Source organism: Acinonyx jubatus, chromosome D1 (assembly GCF_027475565.1).
Source record: "Acinonyx jubatus isolate Ajub_Pintada_27869175 chromosome D1, VMU_Ajub_asm_v1.0, whole genome shotgun sequence".
NCBI classification, from domain to species: Eukaryota; Metazoa; Chordata; class Mammalia; order Carnivora; family Felidae; genus Acinonyx; species Acinonyx jubatus.
In genome coordinates, this window is record NC_069390.1 from 42025677 (window position 1) to 42048278 (window position 22602).

General features: G+C 34.6%; 1 protein-coding gene across 37 annotated transcripts in view; it reads left to right on the forward strand.

The window, feature by feature from the left end:
* The window catches only part of SOX6 (SRY-box transcription factor 6), a 686841-nt gene that overhangs the window by 200195 nt on the left and 464044 nt on the right, over window positions 1-22602 (forward strand). For 24 of the 37 annotated variants that reach the window (XM_053203417.1, XM_053203416.1, XM_053203433.1 and 21 more), the window contains one exon: window positions 10803-10884. The exons of the other annotated variants lie outside the window; for them this stretch is intronic. The gene's annotated coding sequence lies outside the window, so the exon portion shown is untranslated. The remainder of the gene's footprint in view (window positions 1-10802; window positions 10885-22602) is intronic. 37 annotated transcript variants of the gene reach the window in all.

Genomic DNA, 22602 nt, shown 5'->3' on the forward strand with positions numbered 1-22602 from the left:
AGAAAGTTGTGGATTGGTTAAGGTTATGATTATACAGGAAACTGATAGAACAACAAGCTGTGCAGCAATTTGAAGTGTTTAACAGGGAACAGGCTGCCACTCTCTCATTACACTACCGGCTAGACCAGCACTCTAAACTTCCCAGTGTCTGTGGCAGGAGAGGAGTGGGAGGGAATCAGGGGTCTATGGCAGAGAGAAGTTAACAAAAAGCAGCTATTGCTTGTGCTGAGCACCCGTATGTTTTAGACATTGTGCAATGAACTTTCATGTTGTTATTTTTAATCCTTTCAATAGTCTTAAAAGATAATTCCTCCCTCTTCCAAGTCCCCAGTTTTTTTTTTTCCTCTGTCTCTAAATTCTGCTTTCTTTTTTGCTTTAATAGCACTTAAAATGATTGGTAAGTATCATATATTTGTATGTTTATTTAATGTCTATTTTCTTCACTAGACTAAAGGTTTTGTCAGGGCTGAGACCATGATTATTTTGTTCAATCCTGTATACCCAGTTTCTATCACAGTGCTTGACACAGTATTCTCCCAATAGATATTTGTTGGGTGAATGAGCACCTGAACAAAATCTAAAGGAAAGAAGGAAGGAAGAAAGGAAGAAAAAGGCAGAGTTGGGATACAAACACAGTCTATTTGACTTCACGACACATGTCTTCTCACTCTAGAACAGCAGCAGGGGTTCACTTTATTTAGAATATTCTTGATTATGCACTTATCTGACAAAATTTTCATGGGTTCAGCTGTCATAGAGTATCTCAAATCTGTTTGCATTGTAGTCTGAGAATTCTTACATCTTATTTTGACCCTGAATGCCATGAAAAAGCTGAACTGCCTTTTTCTCATACTGTTGGAATATTGCAACCATTTTATTTTAACAGTTCTCTCTAGAAATACAGATTTCGTGTTCTAGATTTTTGGGTTTCTGCTCTTCCTACACAAAGAGAGTGCAATTCTCTTTCCTTTTCTGAGATTGTCACTTAATTTAGTTCTTGTGCTGCTAAATTGACTCTCAGTAATAGGCAGAGTGACTGCTGTATGCTGTGCTTTTTTTCCTGGAGAAGAGGTGCGTCACTCTTGTTCAGAGGGGACCTGTGGGAGGGGCTGGGCTCACCCACGGAGCTCTTATCTTGGCTGGTGCCAGGCACTGGGGCTTGGTTTGGTCATTGGGCAGTGAGTTCCTTCTGTTTTCCTCATTTTTGCTCCTTGAATTTTTCCTTGTTAGTAATAAATATCAGTGTCAAGAAGTTTTTTGCTTTAATATTGCTTTTTGAATAGTGCTTTTGATGAGTTTCATATCCTTTTATCTCTGGTTCCATCTTTTAAAATAGCCTTACTGTGTCTTTCCATTCTATTCCCCAGGAAGGGAGGTAATATAAGTATGTTGAGAGTAAATTCAAGGTTTGTCCAATCCCATAGTACAGAAAAGTGTCATTGTGTCTAGGCTTTCAACAATGACATATGTAGCCTTGAAAGCATACATTTTAAAGGTGTGCAGATATGGTTAGATCAAAAGGAAGTATGTATCTCCCAGATACATTGAATAGGTACATATTTAAATATTGATGTCAGCTTAAATTCTCCTATGTAAACTCCCAGGAGGATACAAGAAACAGATTTCTGTGATATGAAACAATAATCATCTTTACTGGACCAAATTGACAATTTTGGAAGCTCTGGTCATATGGGAATTTATCGTTCGAAGCAGCCTGTCCTACTTGGAAGTTAGTATCTTAGTGACGAATGATCTGACCCATTAGGGTCTTCACCTTGGACGGTGTAATCAGTGGTCAATTTAACTTTCAACTTGCCCTTTGAAAACTATTTAAAGATGTGATTATTTGTTTTCCCAGTTATGGAAAATCCTATTTTTTTTTTTTTGTAGCAAAATTTACTTCCCAGGAGAGTGCTTAGTATCTGTTAGAAATTAATTCAACTCAACAAATATATACTGAGTACTGATTTATTCAAAGGAGAACATTAAATGCTGCATTGGAAATAAATACAAGTACACAAAATTCCTGCCATTAAGAACCTTAGAATCTAGACATAATTATTAACCCCCTTCCTTATTCCTTTTTGTATGCTAACACAGTGTCTAACTAGTGCCTAACTAGTACATGGCTCAAAGGAGGGATTAATAAATATTAATTAAGTTACATTGATTATTGCAGAGGAAAGGTGTAATTTCCTATGCAGAATATATTAAGTAACTTAATAAACTAAAAAAAAAATAGCACTCTGGGGGTTCAAAAGAAAGCTATATCCCATGAAGAAGAAAGACTATAGGAAGCAGACTCTTTGATAGTCTTTGAAGTTTGAGTATATTTTGTTAAAGGAATAGGGGTTGAAGACAGGAGCATCCTGGTAGTGAGGGGATATCACAAGGATGAGTTTGGGACAGACAAATGGAAACAAGGAAGTATGGGTTAGGGAACAATGAGAAGTCCAGTCTGACTGAGGTACAGGCTATGTATAAACTAGAAAATTTAGTGTGGTCATATCATTGTGACCTGTAAGGCTAGGTTAAGTTGTTTGGTGGATTTTAGGGGGCCATCACAACCAAATAGTCCAGTGGTATGGCGAGAGCTTTGCTTTTGAAAAAGTAGTTCAGCCAGCAGTTTGTAGAGTTGATTAGAGGGAAGAAAGTCTTGAACTAGAGAATAGCTTGTGAGGGCTATTGTAATAGCCTAGGCAGGAGGTAAAAGATGGTATTTGGGGAACAGAAAGAAGAGACTTTGCCAATATAGGATCAATAGGCCTAGTTAGATTATATGTGGTGGAGAGTATGGGGGAAAGAAAGGAGTCAAAATGACTCTAATTGCTGTCCCCATTCATGAGTAAAAATTAGGAGTATTTTTTTCTTTCCATGGAGAATTGGGAGGAAAAGGCGTTTCTAAAGGAATAAGAATATACTTAAAATTACTTTGAGGTTTAGAGACATAACATAAACACAAAAATCATTAACACTAGGAGTTAAAATGCACCAGGCAGGGTGTTGTTGATTTCAGAAGGGTAAAGTAAAACTTGGATACTGTGAGTGAGAAAAGTAACAATGCTTGAGATTATGGTATTCTTATCAACTGGCTTTCACATAGGGATCAGTACATGACCTCTGTGAGGAATAAAACAGGCATAGAATTTGGTTACTTTTAAAACTTTCTCAGATAAAATGATGACTATGACTCTCTGATTATATTGCCATATTTTGTCCTTCTCTACAGAAGGAATAGTTGCAGCAAATATACTTAGAATATAGGCCCTCTCTGCTTTATCTCTTTCAAGGGAAGAAGAGGTAGTGTAGGAAAGCATATTCATGAGTAAGAAAAGACTTACTGAAATAAAAATTAAGGAAAGAAAAGGCTTTTTCAAGAGAATGGGATAAAGTCAAGTTGATTTCATAAAGGATCCTTGTCATTCTCATTATTTTATCGTTCAGACTAACACTAAAATGCATTCATTCACTTATTCATTCACTTGATAAGAATATGAATTCAGGACTCTTTTGACATCAGTGGAGTTTAAAATGGAAAAGGAAGATTTAGTCCACAGGAATTTGTAACCTATTTGTGGAAGGAAATGAAATATACATATATGAAAAAGAAGAGCAAAAAAGTGACTGGTACAAACAAAACCTAACAGTTCCTCCCTGGGAAATGCTTTGGCCATTATTTCTTCTTCATGGCAGGAACCTTGTAATTGGTGGAAGGAACATGGCCATTGTCCCTTCTTAGAGACCTAGAGTTTCTGGTCATCTCCGTCTTCACTCAACTATGTATGCAGCCTCCTGACACACTGAACCCCTTACTATCGCTTTATTGAAGGGTGCTCTTTCATTACCTGTGTATGACTTAAAGATCTGGCTCATTTGGGCCTAGCAAATAGTGCATATTATGGAGTGCATAATAGGTTCTAATAAAATGCTTTTGAGTGCATTACAGAAGCTCTGTCATATGTTTTATCAATTAAGATATTTTAGGTTAAACAATCTTTAGAAATTTAAGTATCCTGTCAGTAAGTACAGAATAAAAATTCTAAGTGAGAAAAAAATTACGTATCCTTTGAAAAAGTTAACATCTATTACTTTTTCACATCTTATGCCTTTTATATGCCTCTAATACTTTAAAACCCCCACACAACTTTTGAGTGCCTTTCATGAATCACATTTATATTAGATACTTCATATTAGTTTTGAAATATATGGTGTGGAATCCCTGCCACCCGTGGGTACTGCTGTGTACTAGCTGTGATCTTATGCAAATCAAATAACCTCTTGGAGCCTTAGCTTCCTTACCGGTAAAGTGAGACTCTTACCTACTGCATTTTTTTTACAGCTTTATCAATGTATAATTGGCATACAATAAACTACATATATTTAAAGTGCACAATTTGATGTTTTGATGTAGGTATACACCAGTGAAGCCATTTCCCCTACCAAGATAATTTGCATATCCATCACTCCTAACAGTTTCTTAATGTCTCTTCTGAGTTCCTCATTCCTGTCCCTCTATCTTTCCCTGAGTTTACATCAAGGCAATCACGGATCCGCTGTCACTATAGATTAGTTTGCTTTAAAAAATTTTTATGTGAGTGGAATTATGCATTATTTATTTTTTTGTCTAGTTTATTTCATTTAGCATAATTATTTTGAGATTCATTCAAGTGCATGTCAATAACTTATTTTTTAAATTGCTGAGTAGTGTTTCATTGTATGGATATACCACAATTTGATTATCCATTCAGGTTCTTTCTAGTTTTTGCTTATTACAAATGAAGCTACTCTGGACATTGTCTTTGGGTAGATATAAGCTTTCTTTCTCTTGGGTAAATACCTAGGAGTAAAATAGTGAGTTTACATAGAGTATGTTTACCTTTAAAAGAACTGCTAATTGTTTTCAAAGAAGTGGTTGTACCATTTTACATTTCTAATAGCAATGTATGAGAGTTACAGTTGCCCTACATCCTTAGAACTCTTTGTATGTTCAGTCTTGAATTTTAGCCATTCAGATGGCTTACAGTGATATCTCATTGTGATTTTCATTTGTAGTTCCCTAGTGACTGATGATGTTGAACATCTTTTCATGTGCTTATTTACCATCTGTCTATCTTGTTGAAGTACCGTTTAAATCTTTTGCTGTTTTTTTAAAATTGGGGTTGTCTTCTTTTTTATTGAGGTTTAATCGTTTCTATATATTCTAATTTTTTTAATGTTTATATTTATTTTTTGAGACAGAGAGAGACAGAGAATGAGCAGGGGAGGGGCAGAGAGAGAGGGAGACACAGAATCCAAAGCAGGCTCCAGGCTCTGAGTGTCTAGCACAGAGCCCGATGCGGGGCTCGAACTTGTCAACTGAGAGATCATGACTTGAGCCAAAGTCAGATGCCCAACCGACTGAGCCACCCAAGGGCTCCTATATATTCTAAATTACAAATTATTTGTCAGATGTATGTTTTGCACATATTTTCTACTAGTCTGTAGCTTGCTGTTTAAGTGTCCTGAAGAGCTAAAGTTTTAAATCTTGATGAAGATGAAGCCCAATTTATTATTTTACTTTATATTTCATGCTTTTTGTGTTGCACTTAACAAATTTTTGCAAAACCCAAGGTCACTAAGATTTTCCCCTTTGTGTTATTTTAGAAGTTTTATAGTTTAAGCTCTTGAGGTCTGTGATTCATTTTGAGTTAATTTTTATAACGGGGTGAGGTATGGTTTGAGGTTTATATTTTTGCTTATGGCTGTTCAAATGTTTCAGTGCCATTGGCTGAAAAGATTATTCTTTTCCCTTTAAATTACCTTGGCACTTTTGTTGAAAATCAATTGATCATATACATATAGGTTTATTTCTGGAGTGTCTATTTTCTTCCATCGATCTATTTATCTATTTTTTTATGCCACCAACTTGATTACCTAAGTACTGTAGCTTCATGGAATGAGTTGGGAAATATTCCTTCTTTAATTCTCTGGAAGAGTTTGTGTACAAAACAATAGGTGTTGTTTCTTTTTGAGTGCTTAAACGATTTCACTAATGAAGCCAACTGTGCTTGGAGTTTTCTTTCTGGGAATATTTTAAACTGAAAATTCAATTTCTTTAATAGATATAGAACTATTTAGAATTTAATTTAATCAATTTTACTGTGTACTTTGGGTTTAATTTGCTCTTCTTTTTCTAGTTCCTTAAGGTGAAAGCTAAGATAATTTGGAATGTTTTTCAATATTGGTATTAGTGCTATAAATTTACTTCTAAGTACTGGTTTAGCTGCATCCCATAAATTTTGATATTTGGTGTTTTCATTTTTATTCAGTCCAAAATACTTTCTAATTTCCCTTTTGATTTGTTCACCTTGCTCTGTAGACCATTTAGAAGTATTATTTTATTTCCTAATATTTAAGAATTTTCTGGATATCTTTCTGTTATTGAATTCCTAACTGTTCTGTTAGCTGGCAAGTTCTATAAGTGTAAACTAGGTAAAGTTGGTTGATAGTGTTGTTCAGGTCTTCTATATCCTTACTGATTTTTTTTGTCTACTTGTTCTATCATTAATTGAGAGAGAGATTTTGAAAACTCTGATTATAATTTTTTCTTGAAATTTCACAGTTTTTCTTTCTTGTATTTAGAAGCTCTATTAGGTGTGTAAATGTTTAGGGTCATTATATCCTCCTAATGAACTGACCCCTAATCATTTTACAAGAATCCCTTTATCTCTAGTAATATTCTTTGCTCTGAAATCTACTTTGTCTGATAGCTACTGCAGCTTTCTTTTTATCAGTGGTACTATGGGTAATATATTTTCCCATATTTTCGCTTTTAAAGTATATTGTCTTCATTTTTAAGTGAATTTCTTGTAGACTGCATGCAGTTGAGTCTTGCTTTCTATCCAGTATGACAGTTCCTCATGTTTATTTTGGATGCTTAGACCACTTACATTAATGTAATTTGTTATGTGGTTGAGTTTAAATGCATACATCTGCTCTTTGTTTTCTATTTGAACCATCTTTTCATTGTTCCCTTTTCCTGCTTTAATTTTGAGAAATTTTGATGATTTTTACTTAAAATTCTTTATTGGGTTATTACTCTTGATTTTTTGTTTTAATTACATTTTACTGATTGCTTTAGAATTTATAACAACTCCATATAACTTATCACAGTCTTATTTCAAGTAATAGTATCACACTTCACATACGGTATAAGAATCTTACAATAGTATACTTACTTTCTCCCTCTTAGTCTTTGTGCTATTATCATACACATTACTTCTGCATATGTCATAAACCTAAAAATAATTATTTTTGCCTTGAATAGTCAATAATATTTTAAAGATATTCTAAAAATAAGAAAGTATTTTATATTTACTCACATATTTGCCATTTTCAGTACACTTGATTCCTTTGTGTAGATTCAGATTTCCATTTGGTAGCATTACCTTCTGCCTGAAGGACTTTTAAAATGTGTCTTGTAGGATATTTCTATTCGTAAGCTGGTGAGATTTCCTTCTGCTTTTGTATTTCTGAAAAATGTTTATTTTGCTAGGTATAGAATTTTTCAACTATCTTTTTTTGTTCAGTAATTTAAAGATGTTGATCCATTGTCTTTTGGCTTGCATTGTTTTAAAAAAAGAAGTCATATGTAATTGTTATATATGTTCCTCTATATGTGGTGTCATTTTTCTTGGCTAATTTTAAGATTTTCTTTTTATTACTGGTTGTAAGAAATTAGATTACCATATGCCTTAGTGTAGTTTTGTTAATGTTTCTTGAGTTCAGAGTTTTTAAAATTCTTATACCTGTGGATTTATAGTTTTTGTCACATCTGGAAAATTTTCAGCTGTTATTTCTTCAGAATTTTTGTGTTCACTCTCATACTTTGTAGAATTCAATTACACACACACACACACACACACACACTTATTTTAAATATAATTTATTGTCAAATTGACTAATATACAGTTTGTAAAGTGTGCTCTTGGTTTTTGGGGGTAGATTCCCTCAATTACATATATATTAAGCAGGTTGAAGATGTCCTGCAGTTCATGGATTCTGTTCACATTTTTTCATTTTTTTTTCACTCTCTATTTCATTTTGGTTTGTTTTTTGTTAAGTCTTCAAGTTCACTTGTCTTTGTCATGTGGTGCCTAATTTGTTTTTTAATTCCACCTGGTGTATTTTTCATCTCAGACATTGTATTTTTTATCTCTGGAAGTTCAATTTGAGTCTTTGTTGTATATTCAGAATCTCTACTTAATAAGTTTAGTCCTTTAGTTCTATGAATAAATAGAATATAAATATAATAACTGTTGCAATATCCTTGTGTACTCATTTTATCATCTTTGCCATCTGGCTCAGTTTCAAATGATCAAATGATCAATTTTTCTCCTCATTATGGGTTGTATTTTCCTTCTTCTGTATATGCCTGGTAATTTTTTATTGGATGGCAGAATTTTACCTTGGTGAGTTCTGAATATTTCCGATTTCCTACAAATATTTTTGGACTTATTTTCTGGTATACAGTTAAGATACTTGGAAATAGTTTGATCTTTTCAGTGCTTGCTTTTAAGCGCTCTCAGTTGGAACTAGTACAGACTTTAGGATTAATTTTCTTCCCTACTGAGGTATTACTGTTTTGAGTACTTTGACAAGTTTCCCTTGTGTTATGAAGTTTTATACTTTTGATGATGGAAAAATGAACCATTTCTGGCCTTATGTGAGCACTGGGGATTGTTTTATCTGCTGTTTCTAAATGTATCTTCCCCAACCTTGGTTAGCTTCCTCACATACATGAACTGATCAGTATTGGCTAAATTCTTGTGAGAATCTGCAAATTTCTGTAAGTCTATGTGTAGGTCTCTCTCCTTTGCTACTCTGCTCTATGAACTATAGTCACCTGTCCTTCCTAGACTCCCAGCTGCATCTTCTTAACTCACTGAGACCATTAAACTCTGCCTTCGTGCACTGTAGTGGGTAATTTCTTTCTCCATGCAATAAGCTGGGACAACTGTAGGGATGGCCTCATTTTTATTCCCATCAGGAACAACTGTTCTTCATTTCTTGATGCCCAGTGTCTGAAAACTGTTGTTTTCTAATATTTTTGTCTATTTTTTCCCCCTAGTTGTTTAAGTCACAAGGTTAAAGAAGTCTCTATTAGTCCATCTTGGTCAGAAGCAGAATTCTCCATATATATGTAAAAAAATTACATAATATATATTGAGCTGAAGTATATTAAGAGTGCTTCACATACAGAAAATATTAAATAATAGATTGGTACTATTGCTATTTCTCTGCCTTCATCCTGTTAACCAAAGAAGCTTTATTATATATGCCACCTTCTATATGACATCTTTACAGACTAGTACCACCCAGATGATTTATTACTTGTATTTTTAATTTTTTAATGTCTATTTTTTGTTTGTTTGTTTGTTTATTTATTTATTTATTTATTTCTGAATTCTTTTAAATTTATTTTTGAGAGAGAGAGAGAGAGAGAGAGAGAGCCAGAGCAGGAGAGAGGCAGAGAGAGGGAGACACAGAATTCTAAGCAGCCTCTAGGCTCTGAGCTGTTAGTACAGAGCCCATCACGGGCTCCAACTCACAAACTTGAGATCATGACCTGAGCTAAAGTTGGATGCTTAACTGACTGAGCCACCCAGGTGCCCCAATGTTTATTTTTGAGAGAGAGAGAGCAAGCATGAGCAGGGGAGGGACAGAGAGAGAAGGAATCTGAACTGAAGCAGGCTCCAGGCTCCAAGATGTCAGCACAGAGCTTGATGCAGGGCTAGAACCCACAAACTAAGAGATCATGACCTAAGCCAAAGTTGGATACTTAACCGACTGAGCCACCCAGGCACTTCTACTTTTAATTTTTTTATACCCACATCACTTTTTTTACATTTATTATGACACAACTCAATGTTATATATTTTGGTTTACTTGTATTTTCTTGTGGTAGATTGTAAGTTCTTAGACAAAAAATATCTATCTTGTTTATATATCCTTAGTTTCTAGCGGATAGTAAATGCTTAGATATTTGTTGCCTAAATGAATAATCAGGAATGTCTTATACCTTTTGTGAAATATTCAAGAGTAGAATTTTTGATTGGGAAGGAAAGGGAGGTGGTTTAGAAGTATGAGAACATTTGAGCAGAATGAAAGCAGAGAAGGGTAAGATTTTGGAGATCCAGAGAGCAGCATTAGAGCAAAAGGTGATTTGTTGAAGTTGGTAGTATATAATGATAATGCCAAGGCTACTACTACTGCCACTTCTGGTAGTAGTAGTAGTAAATTTCCTATGAATGTGATAGAGATAGAGGAGTATAGAATGGAGAATGGGACAGTGAAACCATTTTATGATTACATTGCTGTAATATAGATGATAACATTAGTAACATAAATATATATTGTGCGAACCAGTGTAACTTGAACTGAGGCTTTTCAACAAACTGATGATAACACAACACACTTTTGGGAGTAGGTAAAACTTGGAGGGAAATGGTAGGAATGGGTTAACTGAGAAGAAGCAGATAGGGATTCTAGATAGTGGAGAATAGCATAAACACAAATAGTATAAGCGATAATTAAGTGTAATATAGTTGAAAGAATAAATGGACCTTGGAGTTGGGTTCACAGGGCTTTACTCTCATCACCACTTGGTGTGACTCTGGACAAATACCTTCGCCTGTTTGAAATGCAATCCCCTCATCTATAAAATGGGTGTGGTTGTTGGGAAGATTATATGATGCATAGAGAACATTTATTTTATATCTGGCAGATAGTGGGTCCAATAACAATTAGTTTCTTCTTTTTAGACATTCTATATCTTCTGATGAGGAAAGAAAAATGCTTCAAGAAGGACTTTGTGACCCCTCATCACTTTGTATAAGAGCCCAGGTATAATATATATAATTTATGAGTATAACTAATGTTCCCATTTATTTCTTATTTCCGTGGCAAATGAAGATTGCATTGCATTTTTGTGGTCCAATATCAAGGCTTAGGTAACTTGAACACTCAGTTTCTTTACATCTTGTACTTTTAACTTGTATTTAAAATTATTGGGATTATTGGCTAAACTTTACATACAAATTAAACCACTTTACTACCACAATTCAATATTTTTCAAAAATGCTTCTGTTTATAAGGGACACATGTATTGAATAAAGGATTGGAAAAATGAGTATCAGAACCCTAAGTTTTCCCAAATCTTAAACCCATTTGCATTTATTTATTTATTTATGTATTTATTTATTTATTTATTTATTTTTGAGGTATAATTGATGTATAGCATTATATAAGTTTCAGGAGTAAGTGTTTTATTTTATGAATACAATCAGTTTTGATTTCAATTTTCCATTGTGGAAGTGATATAAGGCACAGAGTAAAATTTAGAAACCTGTGACTTTAAAAAATAATCATGCTTTAAATCTCCAATCATCTTATAAAAGACCAAAATATTTTGGATACATGGGGATTTAAAAGTAATTTAGCATAATCAATCTAGAAAACAGAGAAATCTTTTAATTTCTTCACTGAAGGAAAAATTCAGGACTCTTCCAGTTAACTAACTCTAAATTCTAAAGAATTTGCACAGTTAATAGAATAAAAAATGATAAACCGTAATAGTTTGGAAGCTAGTTTTTAGCACTGTTTTTGGCTCTTGAATACTTACATTAACATAGACAACTTGTATGTGTAGTACTTAATGTTCCTGATCCTGCCAAATGAAGAACCACCTCTTGTCAACTGCTGGGTGGTGAGTTAATGGGGATCTAGTGTGGGGTGGCACCTGGCTTCATCTTCTCCATCCATTATAGATTGTTCTTTGCATTTATAAACCTTCCACTGGCCTTGATGATAGTTTGCTTGGTTTAGTTACCTTATTTTTAGTTTAACACATGTTGCCTCTAGAATGCTTGTAAACCTGTTGAGAGGCTAAGTTTTGATGAATCCCACAAAACTCCTCTATAAGGCATAAACTGAAACTGAGGAGTTGACAACATTAATAATTCAGTATTTGGCAGTGTTGTAGGTATTAATGCATTTATAATTCACCTTGACAAAGCCTGGCCTGATCAGATGCAAAAATGAGTTTAGTCATCTCATTTTAGTTTCTGATGAGTATTTTTTGTTTTTTTCCAACCTGTACATGTGTTAGAGAAAATATTAATCTCCCCTTAGAAACACAAGGTTCATAGTCTACATGACTATGTGTTGTGGAATAAAAAATGTGTTATAATAAATTCCCATTTTGATCTAATGAAAATAATGTTAGGAATTTTTATGTTACATTATTGCTGATTTGGGATATTTTAAATTGCCCATTTATTCAAAATTTCAAGGTGAAGTACCTGTTTTGGTATTTCAAATAAACATTTAACTCCTAACTTTATTTATTTATTTATTTATTTACTTTAATGTTTATTTATTTATTTTGAGAGAGAGAACATGAGCAGGGGAGGGGCAGAAAGAGAGAGGGAGAGGGGGAATCCCAAGCAGGCTCTGCACCATCAGTGCAGAGCCTGATAAGGGGCTCTATCCCATGAACCGTGAGATCATGACCTGAGCCAAAACCAACTTGAGCCACCCAGGCGCTGCACTCCTAACTTTAAATAACCAGTAAATTTATATACTCTATGCAGGAAAACTAGATAAAGCATTTATCAGAAAAATTAAAACATGCTAATAATACTAAGTACATGAAATAGCTAAATGTATTCAGTATTTAGGACTTAAAGTTATTTCACAAAAATTACTTTCGTGGAGAAAAATGTATCTTCTTGTATTAAAATACCATAGGAATGACACAATTTCTATTAAATTATTAATAACTCCAGGATACACCTCATAATTTGTGTGGCCTAGAAATAATATGGCAATGGCTAGAGTGGAAAAATCCTGCTCCTTGAAATTTGGTGGCTTGTTGAACTGCCTGAAGAATCCATGTCCTTCTGCCACATACCAAATACGTCTTATAAGTGCAAAGGAATTAGTTTTAGATCTCTAACTTAGGCTCTTTTGGGCTGATATAACCACTTTGTTGTTATATTTTCTCTTTTTTAAAAATATTTTTTAATGTTTTATTTTATATTTGAGAGAGAGAGAGAGAGCGAGCATGAGCAAGGGAGGGGCATAGAGAGGGAGACACAGAATCGGAAGCAGGCTCCAGGCTCTGAGCTGTCAGCACAGAGCCTGATGCGGGGCTCGAACTCACGAGCAGTGAGATCATGACCTGAGCCGAAGTCCAACGCTCAACCGACTGAGCCACCCAGGTGCCCCTATATTTCCTCTTTTAAATGATAAATTTAAATTTCCACATAAAGAAAATGTATATTACTTGGTCCTTGAAATATTTGTGCCCATATTTTTACCTAAGAATCATTATTATTATATTCAAGTTGAATTACAAGGATGAAATCTTATAAATTTGAAATAACCTTTTGTGGTGATAAGATGTTGTTTACATTACTCAGTGAAAGATACTGACTTAATAAAACTAAAGGAAATAAGTCAAATGGAGACGATTTTGTTTTGACTGCTTAAAAAGCTGATTTTAACTTTTAATAAATTTCAGTGTAATCAGAGACTTATGTATCAATATTGTATTTTCACTAACATAAATCTTCAAATGGGAAATTATGTCCACATGATAAATATGTAGGGTTAATGATGTTAATTTGCCACCTGTGTCATGGAACAACTCCTTTGATCCTTATATAAAAATTTCCATAGTTTTCTTCATAAGTCTTTAGAGTCTAAAAATAATCTGAATTAAAAAGAAAAAAATTTAACACTATAAAAAGCTCACTCTTGCCAAAAAATGAATCATGCATAAGATCTGAAAATAAGTAGAAAAAAATTAGAGGTATATTTTAGATAGCAGAATGGATCCATTCAAAGAATTTGTAGGAGTGTCTTTATTATGCTATGGTAATAATAAATGGTATTGTGCTACAAGCTTCATAATAAAAACGGAATAGATTTTCAACCATAAGCTAGTTTAGTAACTTAAGCTCAATTTCTCTCCACTTCTGTATCCCTTGCAAAGGAGAATGTACTACATCTCTGTGAACAACCTGAATTTCTCTTGCCTTGGAAAATCATAAAGTCCAACTTGGCTTTTGACACAGTCTAAGCTACTTGGATTAGGTAAAACTGATCTTAAAAGAGAAAAATTAGAGACTCAGCAAACCCCAGCAGATATTTTGACACACTCTTGGAGCTGATAAGAGTCGTCATAAATTTAAACATTACCTTTCCTAGCACAGAAACTTCACTAATAAATGGCTTTGAATATTTTATGAATGATTGAGAATCCTGTTTGCTAATAAGTCCGCTGGAAGCTGTGACTTCTTTGGAATGGTTTTACTTTTGGAGGAAGGAGTGTTGAAGACAAGGTACTGATGAGGTGTCGTATAATTTTACAAGTTGCATAACTGCTTTTAACTATGAAACTATCTCTGATTAAAATAACAATTGAGCTTGTAATTTTTTCTGAACAGCTGCTGCTACAGGGGGTCATTACCTTGGAGAGCTCAAAAATAATCGTACTCCTGGTACATGAGTTATGTAGTCTTGTGTTTTACAGCAAAGCACAAAGTTTAAAGCCTATAGAAGAATGTTATTTGAAAGCTGTCAAACCATGTTAAAAAAGACTGCATCGTCAAAAGGCCCTGGTGGCCACGATTCTGCATGTAGCCTTGTCTTATTCATTATAAAATGCATGTTTATAAAGTTCCACAGAGCATCCAATTCCCAATTCACTTATATCAGCAAGACTTAACTTGCTCATTAATCTAAATTCTTTTGCAACTTTAATCTACATGTTTAATTAATCATAAAATGAGGCGGTAAGTAATTTCAGCAATGTGTGGCTTGTTATCAGATGCATTTAATCACTCTTCTGTGAGCTCATTTGGAAACACCTGAAGATGTCGAGTGCAGTTTGAATAAGCATAAATTATTCTTTGTCAGTGTACTTCACTCAACTAATAAGACATTAATTTAAAAGGCACTGTTTGTCATTTTTAGATCTTTACCAATATTTTTAGCTTAGCAATATAACTCTAATTGTATATATGATTCACAACTAGTGCCCGCCATAGGAAAGGGTAAGAGTTTAATTCATTTTTCTTATTTACATGTAATTATGTCATGTAATCTTAGTTTTTAATGAGGATTAACCATCTTGTAAGTATTCATACGCTTTTGGAATAAGGTACTAATGAATTACAGTTGGAAAAATTATTTGTTGGTACAAAGGCTTATGATTCCTTGTTTCTTGTGTAGGTTAGGTCTGAAAGGACTTGAGGTTTGGGAAATGGCATTCATTTGAGGATAGAGGTTATATCATGCAGATGTTAACCTTACAAAATCCAAGTAAAATAGCTGCATTCAGCTATCTCAAATAATAATGTGTAGTCCTTGTTTAGGACTAGATAGCCTAAAATAATGAAAGTCCATTTTTCCCCTCAGTTTCTTAACAGTATTTCACAGTTGATGATAGCATTTTAAAAAAGGGCAAAAACCAAGAACAACTGTAATAACAAAAACCCACTCATAGCTTGAGAGCAAAAAAAAAATTCATGAGAGCTGAGTGGGTTATATATCTCGATGTCAGGAGTATAGGAATAAAAATTGCATTTTATAGGATGTCATCACCTGTCCTGCTTCTGCTATGAGAGTAGTGACATACGGTAAGAATAATTATCTCAGTGGAAACAAATTTATTTACCTGCCGTGGAGCATCCCTGTTCATCTTACTCATGAACTCATCTCACTCATACACTGTCTATGGATTGTCAGTGGTAAGCCAGAGGGGATGATTCCTGAAAAGGGAATATTGGTTTGGGCTGAAATATAGCCATATTCTCCATTTTTATTTGATGTGCACATCTCCTGGGCTTCTTCCCTTTCTTTAGAGATCCTTTACACTGAGCTAACAGTTATTTATATGTCCATTTCTTGCCCTATGCCTCATGACTATGTAAAAGTTTTTTCTTTCTGTTTTCCTTTCTAAGGGAAAACAAAATCCCGGGAAAAATCGTTTGTATGGTTCAAGTAATATAGGCCATAGCAGCACATCACAGTGAAATGCCATGTACCCTTACTTCACTTAAAGCAGTATAAATTGTTTTCTTAGAACCACTGGTGAAAACCTCAAACCCTAAGGCCTTTTTTAGAAGAATTTTTGAAAAACAACATTTCATTTGAACTTATCTTTCTTGACAAGAACACTTTTTAAAATTTTTGAATAATCTTAATGGATAGACACATACAGTCTAATATGGAGGCTTAGGGGCGCCTGGGTGGCTCAGTCGGTTAAGCGGCCGACTTCGGCTCAGGTCATGATCTCGTGGTCCGTGAGTTCGAGCCCTGCGTCGGGCTCTGTGCTGACAGCTCAGAGCCTGGATCCTGTTTCAGATTCTGTGTCTCCCTCGCTCTGACCCTCCCCTGTTCATGCTCTGTCTCTCTCTGTCTCAAAAATAAATAAATGTTAAAAAAAAATAAAAAAAAATTAAAGAAAATAATATGAAGGCTTACTGTCAGTTTTTGTTAACAAGAAACCTCAAACTTCCCTAAATCCCTTTCCCCTGGCAAAAACTTGAGATAATTTTTCAAATGGATTTATTTTCTAGCTTGGTGTTTTAGATGTAAAGAAAGCACAGTGTTCCCTTTTTCTGGCCACAACTGATGTATGAGAGGCCTGCTACATTTCCTGTCAGGTCCTTTCACAGAAAGACAATGATTATTTTATAAAGTGCTATATATTAACTGTAGCTATTTGTCTATATGATGTGCTTCAAAAGGAAAATGATAAATTCAGTTCCATGCAGCTTTTATACTCTCAGGTTTTTGAATATGTGCTTATATACAACTTTACCCCAAATGCATACCCACTGACACTTTTTCCCAGTTATAGACAGGGACATACCACTTTTAACCATGCTTCTTCAGTGGAGACTTCATAGTTGGCTAGAATGCATAACACCCAGAATAATGAACTACTCCAGTGGGTGCAGTGGGATGAGCAGGCCTTCTATCCCCAGCTGCACTGACAGAGATAGTTAGCAGGGCTCTGATTTTAATGCTAACTTCTGTGGCTGAAGGACAGTCTGCTGGTAATAGAAGGGATTACTGATGGCTGGAGAGGGGTGCGAAAGAATGAGTAAGGAGTGTGTGCAGTGTGGTGTCCACTAGCACATATGCTCTGGGGGGAAGTTTGGAAGTCCTGCATGGACATCAGAGTCTCTAGCTGCTGTGGGACTTCATGCTCAACAGATGAATGAGAAAGCCACCGTGTAGTTGGTTACAGGCAACATTTCTGACCTCGTACTACAAGTCTCATGTTAAAAATGGGAGAAAGGTGATATATTCAGGTATGCTTTGTGTTACTTCAGGATAAGGCCTAGTATCTTTCTCTCCCTGACCCCAACTTGCTGACAAAGAGTAAGTGAATTATTTTGTAATTTTACTGAAAACTCCATGTATTATTTCTTACAAACACTTTGAATTATGCCCATCCATTTTTTTCCTTTGAATCCAAGCTTTGTGAACATTGTTTGCCTTTCTATAGCAAGCTAGTTTTTTTTTTAACATTATTTGAAATTGTCTTCTATTAGAGGATCATTTAGGTATCATATCAGTGTAATACATACGTTATATACATGTAATATATAATACATTTGGTGGCTTTATGAGTAGTTCTTATACTACATGTTCAAAGCTCTACCCAGATGACATTTTTATGGATCCATGTAGCCTTGCTCACATAGGAAAACAAGGTATTAGGTTGCTTATTTAGTTATTTCTAAAACAGATGGTTGTATATTTAGTTATTTCTCTAGAATTTGCATGAGAATGGGTTGACTTATAGTTATGTTAACTTTCCTAGTGCCCTCAGCTTAGAAACTTTGTATATATTTTTTAGGAAACATCTGAATATGCAGGAGAATATAATAATACGGTAATTTTAGAAACTATATTTTCTCTATGACCCATAATACATAGTATTGGTATAGTCATCATTCTTATTGGCATCGTATTAATGTGTTATAGCTACTAATAATCATTTGTTCATACATACTTCCAAGTGCTATGTTTGAAAATCCCAGACTTCACTAATAGTAAATGAGGAAGTAATTTATAATTTTCACATTGAATTCTTGTTTTAAAAAATTTTTTTAATATTTATTCATCTTTGAGAGAGAGAGAGAGAGAGAGAGAGTGTGAGTGGGTGAGGGGCAGAAAGAGAGAGAGGGAGACACAGAATCTGAAGCAGGCTCCAGGCTCCGAGCTGTCAGCACAGAGCCCGATGCGGAGCTCAAACCCATCAACCGCAAAATCATGACCTGAGCTGAAGTCGAATGCTCAACCACTGAGCCACCCAGGCACCCCTCTTTTTTTTTTTTAATTTGCTTCCCCTTTTGTAAAGCATACGAACTACTTAAAAATGGCTGATACTTAGTTGCCTGATTTTTAGTATTTATCTATGTCACAAAAAGACATCTGTGAAATATTCATAGGGAAGTATTTGTAGGCAGAGTCCAACTTACTAATAGGTAAAGTTCTGAACCTTTATTGTTTGGAATTTGGAATGGATATTCTTATAGAAACCATGTCATAGGTGATGATTTGGTTCACTGGGCAACCTACTGATACCCATTTACCCCATTATGACTGAATTATAGTATTGACAGTACTATAGTAGCTAACTAGTGTCTGTTAAATGGTATTGCTATGAAATACCATTTTGAAATCTTACCTTACTAACATTATTTTGATGAATTTCTGGTAGTAGGATTTGACTTTTCCTACTTTCACTCTACCAGTACATAGCAGTGAAAATAAAACACCCTTTGAAATGGAGTTTGGGTGGTGAGGCTGACTTCCTGATGTTTCTAGCTATTGAAAGAAAGTAACTGGGTATCCTGGCTGAAGTAGGAGGGAATTGGTAACCTTGGTGGCACTGGTATAGAGATGTGTGTCTGTTTACAAATGAAGGACATCCCTTTGGAGGTTTATATATTTAGAAAGTGAAGAAGGAGCATTTTCTAATTTTACATTGATGAGTCAAAGGATGGAGAAGATCAATACTTGTGCTCATTCACCATGCATGTCTCACAGTTTATTTGAAGTATTTTCACTGTGTATCTTGTACTTACTTATTTCCACCCTCACAATTTTGGCTTCCAGTTTTTAAGTGGTAGCACTAGTGAGAGTAGTTCAGTTTCTAATAGGAGAATAGTTTGGGAACATATTATTGATTAGATCTTCTGTAAGGTGAGGTGATATAAGCATGTAGATAGCAGTTGACTTTGGTTCAAAGTCAAATGTTTCTAAATACATGACAATTCGCCCAAACGAAGACCAGATCTTTCCTGTTTAACTACCTTATATTCTTCATGTGTCAGAAGAAAGTCATATGAATCTGGAAAATGATATATTTTTTTGATTGCTGGAGGAGAAAGTATGAAAAAAGGAGAGTAGTAGGGAGAAAATGGGAGAACGGATATTTAAAGGACTCTAAAGATTTAAGTTGTCAGTTTAGAGATAACATTTTGATGAATTATAGGTAAAATAGAATTTGGTTTCCCCTACATGTGGCTCAAAGTGTAGGGGAAAATTGCTTGGCAATACAAACCATGTATTTTTCTTTACCTGGGGAGTTTGGGTAAAAGAAAAAAAAAACATTTGGCAAAGTGAAAACTCAGCTGACTTCATGCCTACCAAGTGAAAAATCTGATCTTTTATCATCTAAGCACATAGTTGGGTAACTCACAAACAGAAATACTCAGGGTATAGGTTGCAGTGGCAAGAAGCCAACAGTGAAATCAAACTCATAAGCACCCTATAGAAAACCCCTCAAATTACTGCTGTGCTGTTGCCAGCTGTACTGCCAGGGAACAAGAGCTGTACAGATTTCTGTGGAATGACTGGGTTACTTAACACAGCTTGATTGGCTCTGTTCCTACTCCTGTTCTCTTTGGTTGACAGCTGACCACCATACTGGTTTGGTCTGAAATAAGATTGAAGTGAACACAACCACTTATATGCACCTCCCTGTTGTACACCGCTATCCTGCCTGCCACCCCATACATACTCTTACATAACTTGCAAAAGGAGAGTTATGTATATAACAGTTTCTTTGAGTAAAGCACACTGAAAGTGGGTGACACTTTCCAGTCCTTTTATCCCACAAATCCATCAGATTTTTCGAAGGAGAGTTATTTTCTTGGTCTTTTATTTGTAAGTGCCTGAACTTATTGAATGTGAAAAGAATGACTTCTTAAATCTTTCTAATTCTGTTAACTTTTCTTCATCTTAAATCACTGCTTTCTTCATGATCCTAGAGCTAGAAGCCATCTAGTCTCTGTCTTGCCCTTGGATAAACTCTGAAAGGTAGTTGCCTCTGTCTTACAGTATTTCAAAAAAGAAGATATCAAAAGATATCCCAAAGGGCACTACATGACTTCAGTTGCTACATTCCAAATTAGAGAAAACTTTGAATGAGCAAGGTGGTTGGATCTTTCCTTGTGACATGAAACTCATGGATTCATTTGTTCTAGTTCCCATTAAGTTTAGAGGCTTTTGAACTTCTTTTGACTGGTTCAGAGTAAGAAATAAATTTTTATTTAATTTTATTTTTTTAATGTTCATTTATTTTTGAGAGAGAGAGAGAGAGAGAGAGACAGTGAGTGAGAGGGCATGAGCCGGGGAGGAGCAGACAGAGAAAGGGGAACAGAGGATCCAAAGAGGGCTCCGTGCTGACAGCAGGGAGTCTGATGTGAGGCTTGAACTCACGAACTGTGAGATCATGACCTGAGCCAAAGTGATATGCTTAACTGACTGAGCCACCCAGGCCCCCATAAATTTTTATTATCCATGTAATACAATATAAGTGAAATAAAGTTTTCATGAACAATACTTACCCTTAATATGTGCAATGTGTTCTATTTTCTCTTTCTTTCTCCTTGCCCCCTCTTCTTTTGTTTCCTCTCTCTTCCCTTCCATTCTCTCTTCTTTTTAATAAGAAAATGACAGTTGGAACTCAGAAAATTGATTTTATTCATCAACCCACAGTTTGAAGAGTGTTGCATTAAATGAGCAAGCTTTTTTTTTTTTAAAGATTTGATCTTCATATTCTTTGATATACCATTGTTTTTAAAGAACTAAATACCCTCCAAAGGACACTAATTTCATTAGGAAGATAAATTTTATATGTCAATAGTGGCATATGATCTATCAATAACACCATGTATTAAGAATTAGTTGTGCCAAATTTTGTGTTAAATGCTTTCTATTTATTTGTCATGAGAATTTTCTCATTTAAGCTTCATAACTACCCTATGATATAGAAACTATTCTTACACTCATTTTTATAATTGATCAAATTGAGGATCAGAGTAGTATAATCAACTTTTCCAAGAGTAACACAATAAATGATAAATTTACAAATTGAAGATTGTTTGACTCAATGACCATGCTCTTTCTCTTAACTCTAATAACTTCTTAATTTTGGCTTCAAAAAATTGTAGAGTCTATATCATAAAGGAAAGAAAAACAGACTTATGATGATGAATGCCACATATTTTTAATAATGTAAATTGAAAGTTTTTGATAAAATAATTTTCATTCTCTAAAGAAAAATAGAAAAAGAAAAGAAGAAAGAAAACCCTCTCTAGAGCCATGGATAGAAAAACTTGCTGCTTTATTTAGCTCTTGTATAATTAAGTTTTGTAAATTTTTTCTTTTTAAGGAAAGAAGAAATAGATATACATGGATTACATCTTATGCTACAGGCCAGGATATTTTAGTGAGTCAGAGGAACTCAAACATGAATGAAGAGTGGAATTTTCCTTTCGTTTTCTATAATAACTATATTTGTTGAAGAGAAAAACGGAGGAAAAAATGACTATCATGCCTGGTTTTGAAGAAAACTTGTTTATATGTGTAATACATTGGAGAAATTGTTTGGGATCACTTGGACTATGCAGAAATGTGACCACTAAAATTCTTAAGTAAGGTGTGGAGCTATCAGCTCCATGAAACTAATTAGGTCAAAGAAAAGTGATTATTTGTGAAGGTAATTCACTTACCTCATTTTTCCCATCTTTTTCTGGAAAAGAGGAAATATTTTAGAAAGAAAATAATAATGGATACAGTTGGTTTTTATGACCTCTTTTATTTCTGTCCCCAACCTCTGTCACAATCTTAAGTTTAATACACAATAACTTCTCTCTTTTCCCCTTTCTGTATCTTTCCTCTCCTCTTTTATGACTTTTCTTTCCTGTCCTTCCCCCCCCATCTTCTCATCCTCTCTGCCTCTTCTTTCATTTTGCATTTTTATGTGCAATCCTTGTAATCTATATTTTAACCTTCATTCTCTTGTTAGAAAGATAATTCTTTTATCTTCTAAGTAAGGCAGAAATTGACATTGTGTTTATTAAAATGGTGATATAGAAAGAAAACATCCTTTCTTTCTTTCTTTCTTTCTTTCTTTCTTTCTTTCTTTCTTTCTTTCTTAGAAAGAGAGAGAGAGCTCACGTGGGAGAGAGGGGCAGAGGGAGAGGGAGAGAGGGAACCTTAGCAGGCTCCATGCCTAACGCAGAG